This window comes from Adiantum capillus-veneris, chromosome 28 (genome assembly GCF_014529385.1).
Source record: "Adiantum capillus-veneris isolate H3 chromosome 28, ASM1452938v2, whole genome shotgun sequence".
NCBI classification, from domain to species: Eukaryota; Viridiplantae; Streptophyta; class Polypodiopsida; order Polypodiales; family Pteridaceae; genus Adiantum; species Adiantum capillus-veneris.
In genome coordinates this window covers 63,376,511-63,388,558 of record NC_140958.1, presented here as the reverse complement: position 1 = coordinate 63,388,558, position 12,048 = coordinate 63,376,511, and positions in this window count along the sequence as shown.

Here is a 12,048-nt window from a genome sequence, read left to right as displayed (position 1 = left end):
CGCATCATCAGTAGCACCTTCATGTGCAAATGAAAGTTGTCAATATTTATTCTACTCTCTTGACTATTGTCAACCATGCTAATTAAACTTATGTGTATGCTACTTTGTGCTTTGGCACCCTCAAAAACCTTATTTGCTACTCTTCTTTACCTTTGAAAATTAGTTCTCAAGCAACCACACCCGTGGTTTAGAGACTGCTGATTGCAAAGAATAGTGGAGAGGGTCTAACATTGCTCGGTTGATTATGGTTCCTGTTGAGATAGCTAGTAGCTCAATAATGGTTAAGCAAAAGGCAAGCCTGAAGAGACTCTATTATTAAGACTATAGTTCCCAACGGTGTACCTCGAACTAAGTCCTTTCCAACCAAGATAATAGATCCCTGTCCGACTTACCCTATTGCAATGAACAAGTCCAACCTTTCATGGACAACTTAAGGACCTCTCTTCTTAAGCAAGAAAAGAAAAACCAACAGCTCTGATACCAAAGTAATGGAGATGGCCTATGAACATTGAGAATATCAAAATTAAGAGAACTGTAGTGAGCATTTTTATGAGAGTACTTTGAGAAGATAGAGGGTGAACTTAGTTAGCGGTAGCAACATAGCCATTATACTTAATTAACTTGGCATAACAATACTTTGTAAGAGAGAGAATTAGAGAACTTGACAATGATTGAGGAGTGGATTTATGTGGAGCCGGTCCCCCCTCCAGATGGATTTTGCATTATAATTTCTCTCATAAGAGACTTAATACAATACAAGATTTGTGTTCCTTAAACCTTGATGCTGCAACAAAGATAGAGAGTTTCATGCACCACAACTATGCCCGTAACTTAGCTAAATGAAAGCATTAACTTGTCCCAGTCCTCAATCCCAAGACCTCAAACACCTTTGAAGGTGGACAGACCTAGCAGGGAACAAGGATAGGGAAGAGGAAGAAGAGAAAGAAATAGTTCCTCACTTATCATCACTCTTGTTGCATAGCATAACATAATAACATAATAATGATGATGAAGAAGATGTCAACCTTAGGCATTGAAGCATGGCTCTTGGTTGGATTTGCATTCCATAGACAAGAGTGTTGGTGTAGGCTCTCAACTTCTCAACAAGCTTGGAGAAGGAGATAGTCCTTACAATTTCACCAATTGAGAATGAGCACATGTCATTGTCTGTGAGAGAGAGTATGCTCCCAAGCACACCCCCAACTTGCCTTGATTGACCCCTCCTTTTATCTCAAGAATGAAATCGATTGGACCCCTACAAGCCTAGCCAATCACATGCTTTAGTCATATCAAGCAACAATGCTAGCATTAGGACAAGTGTCTTTCTTACCCCTTTGAGAGAAAGGGCTCGATAAATGCTTAAACAATTAATTTAATTAGCTAAAAGGTTATTGGATCCCTTTAGAGTCCAACCAATAGGCTTTAGGAACCTTATGAGCGGCAACATGGAGAGGGGCTTGACATGTGTCCTTATTGCCTCTTTACACTAGGTTTGCCTTCTTGAGTGAGGGTGTGTGTGTTCTCTCTCATGCCCCTACTTGTAGGGATTTCCCCCCCATATGTAAGGATCCTTGTTGACTTTTGGAACACCTTAAGACCCTCAAGTACCTTAGTCATGAAGCACCTTAGTCATGAAGCATCTCAAGCACCTCAATCACCTTAGCCATCAGCAACAAGCACGACAAGCACCTCAAGCTTGGGCCGGGTTCCCACCTCAAGCATAACCCTAGCTTGCCTAAGGTCCTAGGTCTAAGGACTTTTAACACTAACCTTTGGAGGTATTTAATGAAGCTAACCCTAAGCTCCATTAGCTAGCATTGCTCTTTGACAGACCATCTTGCATTTGGACCCATTGACTTTGGCCCCATGTTGAGATAGATCTATAAGCAGATGTCTATATTCTAACTCTTTTTCCCGTTTATTCTCCCACATTAAATGATCAATTAATATGTGAACATTATTTGGGTTAGTTAGATATTAGATTTTATGACATGCACAATCGTACACACAATTGTAATCTTCTTGATCACCTTGTTGAGGAAATGTCCTCCTTGGTTAGAAACAAACTAAATTGGACATTTGCATTTGGTCATGATTTTCTATGAAAAAACTTTAAAGCACTTGCAGTTGTGTTTTCCTTTAATGGTAGTGCTTTTAGCCATTTGGTACAATAGTTTGTTGCTACTAAAATGTACTTGTTCTTGATAAGCTTTGTTGTTGGTTTAATGGGACCCACAATGTCCATCTCACACTTTTAAAATGGTTCAAGAGGTAAGACATGCTCATCTGGCATCTTAGCTGCATGACTAGGTCTACCCTCTCTTTGACATTGAGGGCACCTCATGTCATAACAAAGAGAACCTTTCCTCCCTATTATCCCTCTTGAGAAGTGACCTCTAGCTATCCTTCAAGGACTTCACTTAAAACTATTACTTCTAAATCCTGGTACATATCTTTTCATCACTAACGCTATCCTTTTTTATATATAACAAATTACCAAGTATGGGCTACTGTTTGAGGCTAATTCTTTCCTTCTATCCCTATTATTGATGTAGAAAATTGCAACATCCACTCATACCAATTTTTTGAAATGTCAGTTTGGATGTGAAAAATTTGTTCATATGTGAACTCATTGATACTCCATTAGTTCTTGAGTCTCAATTTTTCTCAAATAGTCAGATGAATTTCCTCTAGTACATGTTTACATTGCAATTGAATTTTTGAAGCAAAAACACCCATTTTGAAATTCTCTCTAACAATTCAGGCTTATTGAGACCATATATATCATTTCTTGATTATCCACATGGGAAATAACTTTGTTGGCCAAGAAATATTGCATAAATTTCCTCAATTCATAAATCATCCCCAAGGCTTTCCTTTTTGACACTAAATAACTTTTTGTTGCACTATAAAACTATGCTTGCATAATACACTAGTCTAAACGAGTCTTAGTCTTTTCTTGCATCATAACATCTCATACACAAAAGTATGAAATGATAGATTCCAATTAGGTGGTTGAAGAACTGGTGCTACCACCACCTTTTTCTTCAAAAATATAAAATCTTCTTGATGTTCTTCTCCCCAAGCAGATTTGTCAAAGGAGCCAAAACATGAGATCATAAATACCTCAAAAATTTATTAGGGCACTTCACATGACCAATAAAATCTTCCCGATGCTTCAAACTATAAAGAGGTATAGCTTGCTTGATGGATACCACCATCCTCTCATCATCAAGTTCAATCCATTCTTTGAAAATGAAATAGCCAAGTAAAAGTCATTTGCTAATAGCAAATGCACATTTTGATGGATTAAGTGCCTTCCTTACATTCTACATTTCTTAAAATAGAACATGAGATGATTAAGATGATCAGTTACCTTTCTAAATAGACTAAAGTCATCCAAAAACACCCTCATAAAGGTTGTTAGATATGGGACTTTTTAAGAAGTATATGGAGCAATTTTCAAGCCAGATATCATCAAATTACTAGAAAATACTCCCCACTCTTTTATAAGGATATTTTATCTTTATCTTCAGGTGCCATCATAATCTGATTGTATCCATTGATCCATCCAAAAAGTTGCAAATTTTTTGCCTATTATTACCCTATCAATGTATAACAAAAAAGGTAATGGAAAAGGATCAGTGATGGTGGTTGTATTCAATTGGTTGTAATCAAACAAAATTTTGATTTTTTCATTTTTCTTTGGAACCACCAGAATATTTAGGCAACATGTGAATAGTGGTTGCCTTCTTCTATGTGCCATCTTCCTTCGCTCCTTCCCCAATATCAAAAGTTTAACCACTTGTCTTTCCTCATTTCGAGAGAAGGAGGAATGGTTGATAGAGGTGAAGGAACAACATTTTTGTGTCAATGCAACCTTTGTCATACCGCTTCACACAATTGAGTTGCTTGTTAAAAACACACAATTCTCTAGGTTCAAGTGATAATAGTCCTTAGTCGAGTTATATCTTACTTCATTGGATCCTTTGTCCTATATTCTAGAGCTAAGAGGTTATCTTGAACAATGCCTTCCAACTCAAAAATGATTTCCACCTTTCTATATTGGCATTTTTATCATCTTGGTCTGTGGAGCTTGTGAGTGGATGGTACAGGAGAGTGCACAATGAGGAAGGATATGAGAAGAGGGAAATTATTTCTAGGTAAATTCACTACAACATGAAATTAGTTGTGACCCATTATTCATCTACTATACCCAAAGAATAAGTCACGAGATTCAAAGATGGGTGTTAGTGGTGTTGGGTCGACATGGTTCTTACCCCAACAACCTCCCACTTAAAGGCCAATGTGTCCCTAAGTGACCAAAGAACACAAGTATGTACCAAACCTAAACAACCATGAAGCATGACAGTGGATTCACCCATACCCATTAGTTCTATGCAATGTACAAAATTCTTTGAAGCTAGGCTCTTCATAAGATCATCTGCAAGGTTATCATTGGTGTAAACTTTGATCACCTCAATCCACTAATATGCTAACACATCTCAATTCACAGAAAAAGTTTGACTTAACAGTTACTTCAAACTAGAAATTTTGTGAGAGTTTCTCCTAGCAATTATCATGTCATCAACATATGACTGAACCATCACTAATCTTCTTTGTGTATAAATAGTGATCCTCTTGACTCCACTTAGATCCATGAGACCGCATAAATGTATCAACTTTTTGAGACCATTGGTTGGATCTTTGCCTCAAGCCATACAATGACTTTTTTAGTTTACGCACAAGTTCTTCTTTGCTTGTCTTAACAAACCCTTCAGGTTGCTGCTTATGCATCCTCTTGGGGATCAAAACCATTTTCATATCCACTAACTCCAAGTCCTCAATAGCTACTAATCAAAGAACCATATGCAAATTAGTCATCTTGACCATAGGTGAAAAGATTTTGTCAAAGTCAAAAATATTTTGTCAAAATCTACACCTTTTTTGCTGCTTGAAATCCTTAGCAACTATTCTTGCCTTTGGATCTCTTGATGTAAACTTCTGCGTGTAAATTCATTTGCAAAAGGTAAAGATTTCTTTCCCTTAAATTTGACTAATTCCTAAATCTCATTTTTGACAATCAATTCATAACTTGATTGCATAACTTGACAATCAAATCATATTCTAATTGCATAACTTGTTCCCACTGTAGCTTATCATCCATCTGCATGGCTTCTTAGAAGTAGGACAGTTCTCCACAATCTATCATTATGACATAATACACACCTAGCTGAAGCCTCTCAAGATGATGTGAGGCTCTATTGGAGAATCCAAAACCTTGACTAGAGCTCTCGACTCTCTTTGGAGCATTGCTAATGGAAGGTTCTTCAGTAGAATTCTAAGTTGTTATTGAATCTGAGGCATCGTCCTCAAATGTGACTCTTCTATACTCGACCTCTTTGAGACTTTGTATGCATCTTCAATTCATTGAAGATCCCATGTGCAATGTGAATAATCTTACAAAATTTTGCATGCCAAAGATGATCTCCCATCTCTCCATCTACATATCCAACAAAGATGCATTTGTGTGACTTTGGGTCAAGCTTCTTTCCAAATCACAAGATCATATACCTAACAACCAAAGACATGTAAATGATCATAGTCTAAGTTCTTACATGATGACAACTCCTTTGGAATCTTGTAACTTAATGGCACATTGGGCGTGACCTATTGATGTTTTGAACCATTGTCAAAATAGCTTCAACCCAAAAGCCCTATGTCAAATTTTCCATGGAAAACATAGTTGTAACATGCTCCTAAATCATGTGATGCATATGCTAAGCTACTCCATTTTGGACAAGTGTGTATGATCCAATAAACTATAGTTGAAGCACTCTCTTCACATAGAAGTCTATCATGTCTTTTGAGACATTTTCCCACGGTTACAGTCCTCAAATCCTTAAGCTTTTTGCCTACCCGATCCTCAACAAGTGCAAGGAACTTCTCAAACATAGAAAATATTTCATCCTTATGTTTCAAAGGGTAAACCACATCTTTGAAGTAGGGTCGCCTATAAATGTTACAAAGTAACTGGCCCCCCGAAAGACTTGCTCACCATAGAACCACATAAGTCACTATGTACAAGCCCTAATAGCTCAACATGCTTTCGATTCAATTGCAAATGAACATCCCTATTTTTTTTGCCATAAATACAATGTTCACACATAGAAAAATCACTAAAATTTAATCCTAGAAAATAATCAAAACATGCTAGAGTTTTCATTCTCTTTTGGCTCATATGGCTTAGCCAACTGTGAAAGCTCAACAATAGAAATAAAATATTATTTTCTAAAAGATGCATGCATTGGAGTACAAAGTACCATGTTTTTTACCTTTGAGAACCACAAGATTTTCCTTCTTGAAAATCCATGAACTGTTCCGAACGTAGTTGTGTATTTTAACTCATCTAGTTGTCCAACATATATCAAACTCTTAGCTAATTGAGGAACATGTCTAACATTCTTTAACATAAATTCCATGCCACTTGTAAGTACCAGCTTTATGTTTTCAATTCCAATAATTTCAAGTGCATGAGAATCACCCAATTCGACTATCCCTTTATAGCCCTTCGTATAAAAGAAAACCACACTATGTGGGTGTGACATGGAAACTCGCACCAGTGTCTGTCATCCAATTTTGTGCATAATTGACATCTTGTGTGACAAGGGTATCTACATTCTAGGGTATGAGTTGTCTCAAAAACATCATCATGAGTTTTGGGAGACTCTACACCATTGATATCATCAAGATTAGCCTTGCCCTTTGTATCACTGTCGATCTTCTTAGTCTCTTGAGACTTGTTGTCTCTTTGTGTAGCACGACAATCCTTCTTCATATGCCCTTTCTTATGGAAATAGTAGCTCTCCACATTACACATGGAACCACAAGATTTACTATGAGAATTCTTATAATCCTTAGACTAGGCATGATCAAAACTGGGACCTCTCTCTTTGTGAGTCTATGCAACATAATAATCAATATTCTTTGTACGCTCAAGAGATTTCCTACGAATCTCCTTGGTGATGAGCAAACCACCCCAACTACATCATTGTAAACCAACTTGTCTTTAAGTGCAGATAATCAATATTCTTTGTAGGCTCAAGAGATTTCCTACGAGTCTCCTTGGTGATGAGCAAACTACCCCAACTACATCATTGTAAACCAACTTGTCTTTAAGTGCAGATATGGTTGTGTAGAAAGTATCCCATGAGGAATGTAGAAAGCATAACAAGAAATAGAATGAACCTCTTTGTAAAAATCAAGTCCTTCTGATGTCAATAGATTGAATATAACATTGAACCCGTATAAGTGGTAAAAAATAGTGCTTCTTTATCAAGTAACCCATAAGGCATGAGAAAGGATCCATCAATAATAGAAAAATACATTGACTCAGCAAGATGTAAGAAAATAGTAGATCTTGCTTTAACATCAAACATCTTCCACTATGCCTCAGTGTAGTCGCTACACTTTGCACATTTAAACAATGGCTCCCATTGACCTTTCTAGATCAAACATCTTGAATGTACTCCTTCTAGATTCTGAAGATTGTGCCATCAAGATTATGGATGTTATGAATGTCCTTAATAAAACTAGAAGCATAACTACCAAGCATCAAAACTATGATGAAATCCAGGGAAAATTTTGGTAGAGTTTCCTTTGTACCTAGAGCAAAATCTTAAAATCAAATGAGTATAAAAGACATCAAAAAATGCTAACAATATGTATAAAGAGTGTCTCTAACTAGTGTGTATATAAATTCATCAATCACTAACCAAACCCAATTACCAGCATGGCTTCAATAGCATCTAGCCCTCTCTATACATATCCTATGGTGAGTCCTCATATAAGGGTACTACAACAACATGTATCACTATCACCAAAAGGAACTCAACATTTGATCCCCCAAATCAATAAAACCTCACCATGACCTTCCAAAGGCTCAACAAATGACTCAAGACTATGGTTAAGCTTAGCAATGGCCATCTATTGATCAAGTCGCAGAAATGATCAAGAATTTTTGTAGATGCCAATGAGACTCGACAAAAAACATGCAATGGCAATATCCATAACTCAATGTACATGAGAATATAGTACTTCATTGCTATGTTAAGTAGGATATGCACATAACCAAGCACTAGTAGAGATGCAAGCATAAAAAGTCATTACAATCCTTGTAGCAATATTTTTTTCTCAAAAGAGCTCAATGTAATAAAAAATACTCAATGCATTGATATGCATAAACCATAGAGAAAAGAAATGCTTAAACGCATCCCACAAAAGTGACATAATGCTGCAAACTCTAAATTTGTGAAGATAATGAGCATGTAACTTGTGAAACCTGTATCCAAACACCTATAATCATGTAGAACCAATAAGCCAATCTCGGTATGCATACAAATTGTAGAAATCAATTTCTAACGCACATGTGACATACATAAACCAAAGCACATATGGCTACATGTTTTGAGCATCTAAATTTTGCCAGTTTGATGTGTTTGCAAAAATCTCATGTGATTGTCTCATTGCAGTATCTGGAAGCACCATCTAAGCATGTTTGTCAAGGCTATATTTTTGGGAAAATGTAGTTCTATGTTAGTGAAAGATGGTTCATTGTGAACTACTCACACGTTGCACCTTATTCACACTCCTTCTTTTAATAATCATTTGTACTTTGTGAATTACATTGATGATTACTCATGGCATGCATGGGTATATCCACTCAAGGCTAAGTCCAAAGTGTTAATATGCTTCACACGGTTTTTGTTGTTGATTGAAAATGTATCTAGTTGTAATGTGGGCACCCTCCGTTTTGATTTGGGGGGGTGAGGGAATATATGTCCAAAGTATTTGATGCAATTTTGGTTGGTCATGGGATAAAACACCAGCATATAGTGCCTTATACACCTCATTAACATGGTGTTGCTAAGAGGAAAAATAGGTCACTTATGGACATGGCAAATGGTCAAAGTCAAGCTTTTCCACATGCTTTATGGCTAGAGGCTATCAAGTGAATTGCCTACATACTTAACAGGTGTCCCACTAAAGCTTTGTAGATTAGGAATCCATATGAGGCATGGCATGATAAGAAGCCATTGGTCACTTGCGTGTTTTGGTTGCTTGGATGATGCTATGGTGCCACAACTACAATACATGAAATTGGATGATAAGGACTGAGAACAAGGGTTATTGGTTATATCATTTGTAGTCAAAACATATCTTGACTTCTCAAGATGTTTCTTTTTGTAGAAAATGCAATTTAACCGTTGTTGTCATGTACTAAACAAATAGATGTAAGGTTACATGACATTTTTGATACTTTGTTGCCTCTTTTCAATGGTGGAAATACAAATATAATTCCAAATGAGTCTACTATTCAACCTATATATGTTTCACGTGATATCACATATTATTTTTAATACAAATGTAAATGATGCATTTGATGAGGATAGGGGTGAAAATGAGGAAGCTAGAGGTATGCCAAAATAGCTAGTGTAGACTTTGCATGACAATAAATTGGATGCACCTTTGTTTGATTGTACTCATTAGGGTTCTCATCATGCTTCTTTTTCATAAGATTGTTATGCTTTTGCTATTATTTCAAGTATGTGTGACAAGGAGGGAGCCTCTTACGTTTAATAAAGTACAATTTTCAAAAAATTGGATGGCTGCAATGCAAGATGAATATGATGTACTTGTGAGGAACAATATTGTCAAAGTCAATGATGCAGAAGTGATGAGACCAAGGAGAGAATGCATGAGAGAGAGAGAGAGAGAGAGAGTTCCACCTGCATCTCAATAGTGATTGCAATGTGATCTTGTAGATCACAAAAGTAACCTTCCACTTCCCATTTTTCTCGTTCTAGTACTTCTAATAAGTTCTTTTTGTCACATTGTAGGCCTTCTATTTGCTTTTGTAGCCTTGCATTTTTTGTTTCTGCTACTTGTGTTTCCTCTCCTTCTTGAGTAGTGTGTTGTTGGGAGGTCCTAGGCATCGACTCTTTGCTTTGTTTCTCATGTACATGGTGTTCTCCATCTCTTGTTTTGTGTTGGCCATCTTCCACAGAATCTTTTTGAGCCACTTGAGCTTTCTCTTGATCTTGTTCTTTCAGTCTCTTCTTTCTCTTTGTCCATAGGAAGTGGTGTTGCCTGCTTCGGTGAGACTTGTCATTTTGTTTCTATCTGAGTCCTCCCTTGGTGGTTCCTCTTTTGTTGTCTCATGGCCTTTAAGAGATTCTATAAGAGATTCCAAATTATCTAATTTTTTTCCTTTAGAATCCTATTTTTGTTGCTTGGCTTTCCTTTTAAGCACTTCAAGGATGTGTTGTTTGAATGTGCCAGGTAGCTCTACATCTTCAGTTGATTTCCTTTGTCAATACTGTCATATTTTTTCCATTTTCTCTACCTTTCTTTTCTCTAACTTTTTATCAAGCTCTAAATCATCTTTGTCATCTGCATCAGAGCCCGTTTCATCAATTTTCTTCTTTTCTTCTGCAGGCTGCTTTTGTCTCCCCTCTCTCAGCCACTGAGCTTCTTCCATAGACCTTTGAGTCTACATTATTGGTATCTGCTCAGCCAATTTGCATTTTTTCTTGACCAAAGGAATGGTGATTTCATCCTCCTTCTCTTTTGTTGCTAAATGGAATTATGAAAGAGTGTCCCTATTTGTGGCTTAATCTCTCCCCTAAGCTCTATATCAGGCTCCGTTGCTTCACTGTCAGTGACCTTTGCCTTGGAGCTCTGTCCTCTTTTGCGCCTTTTTACATATTTAAAGGAGGATCCTCCAATTGATTTGACTGCATGCTTGGATTTGTGTGAAAGCTCCAACTGTGACTCTGCAGGTGGTAGCTAATCAATCATACCAAAAGGACTTATTATGTGATCCTTGTCAACACTGAAACTGCGTTCATGTAGGTCTTATTTTGGTCCCTCCCCTTCAGGTTGGCTTCGACTACATTTTCTAGGATATAATTTCCGACCCTTTGCTTTGCTAGTCCCATCTTCATTACCACCGCTATGTGCAAATTCGGCTCTGTGTAGCGGGGTGGTTTCTGAACTTTGAGATACTGCAAGATCAATCTTAGGGGAAACTCTATTTTAGTGTAGACAAAGTCCTTGTATGCAAATTTGTGCCCCTATTGCTTGATAAGTGCTTTATTGTTGTTGATGGGTTTGGTCTTGTGGAACAGACCCTGATTTCCTGTTGGTATGTGGAGGGCTTGATCGATGAGCTCATTAGTTATCCTGACTTTTATTGTTTCACCACCCTTGTCGGTCAGTGTGGATTCAATGTTGAATTAAATTGAGCTCATAAGCTCGGGGGCTCTCTGGAAGACAGTGCCAAAAAAATGTATTCAATTGAAGGAATGTGGATCTTTCAATCATATCTCTCTGCTTGTGCAAGATTCACAATCCCCTTGTGAATATTGTCATCTTTACTTTGGTACCATCTACCGCTTGAAACTTCTCGATGAATATGTTTGCTGGTATTTTGGCTAGTTCTTCCTCTGAAATGTGTGCCTTCTCATTTGAAAAGATGTCAATGACCTTGTAGGGAGATGATTCCCACTCCTTTTGAGATCTTCTTTGAGGCATTTTGGTATCAAAAAACCAATTAATTAGCTCCTAAAATTTGTCAAAAAGTTGTCGAGAAAGTTAAAAAATTGCAAACTTGATCATAAAACAAAAAATGAGCATAACTTGATCAAAACAAGTCCAAATTTGAGCAAACTTCACCAATGCATCTAGGACAACTACATGCCCTAGGTCATGTGGCTACATGTCAGATTTGAGTCAAAGGTACATGGATCACGATCCATGTTGGGACACATTTTTTACTTTTGATGACACCATGTGATTAAGCATTATACATCGACGCTAAAATTTAAAAGTTTTTGGATTTGGATCATTGGCTTGAGATTATGCCAATTCTTGGAGAATTCCATAGACTTACAAATTTTGGCACTTTGGCTAGGGTTTTGAAATCCATACGGCTTGATAATTTAGGGTTAGGCTTTACTTGGCAATTGGGACCTTATGATAAGGTTC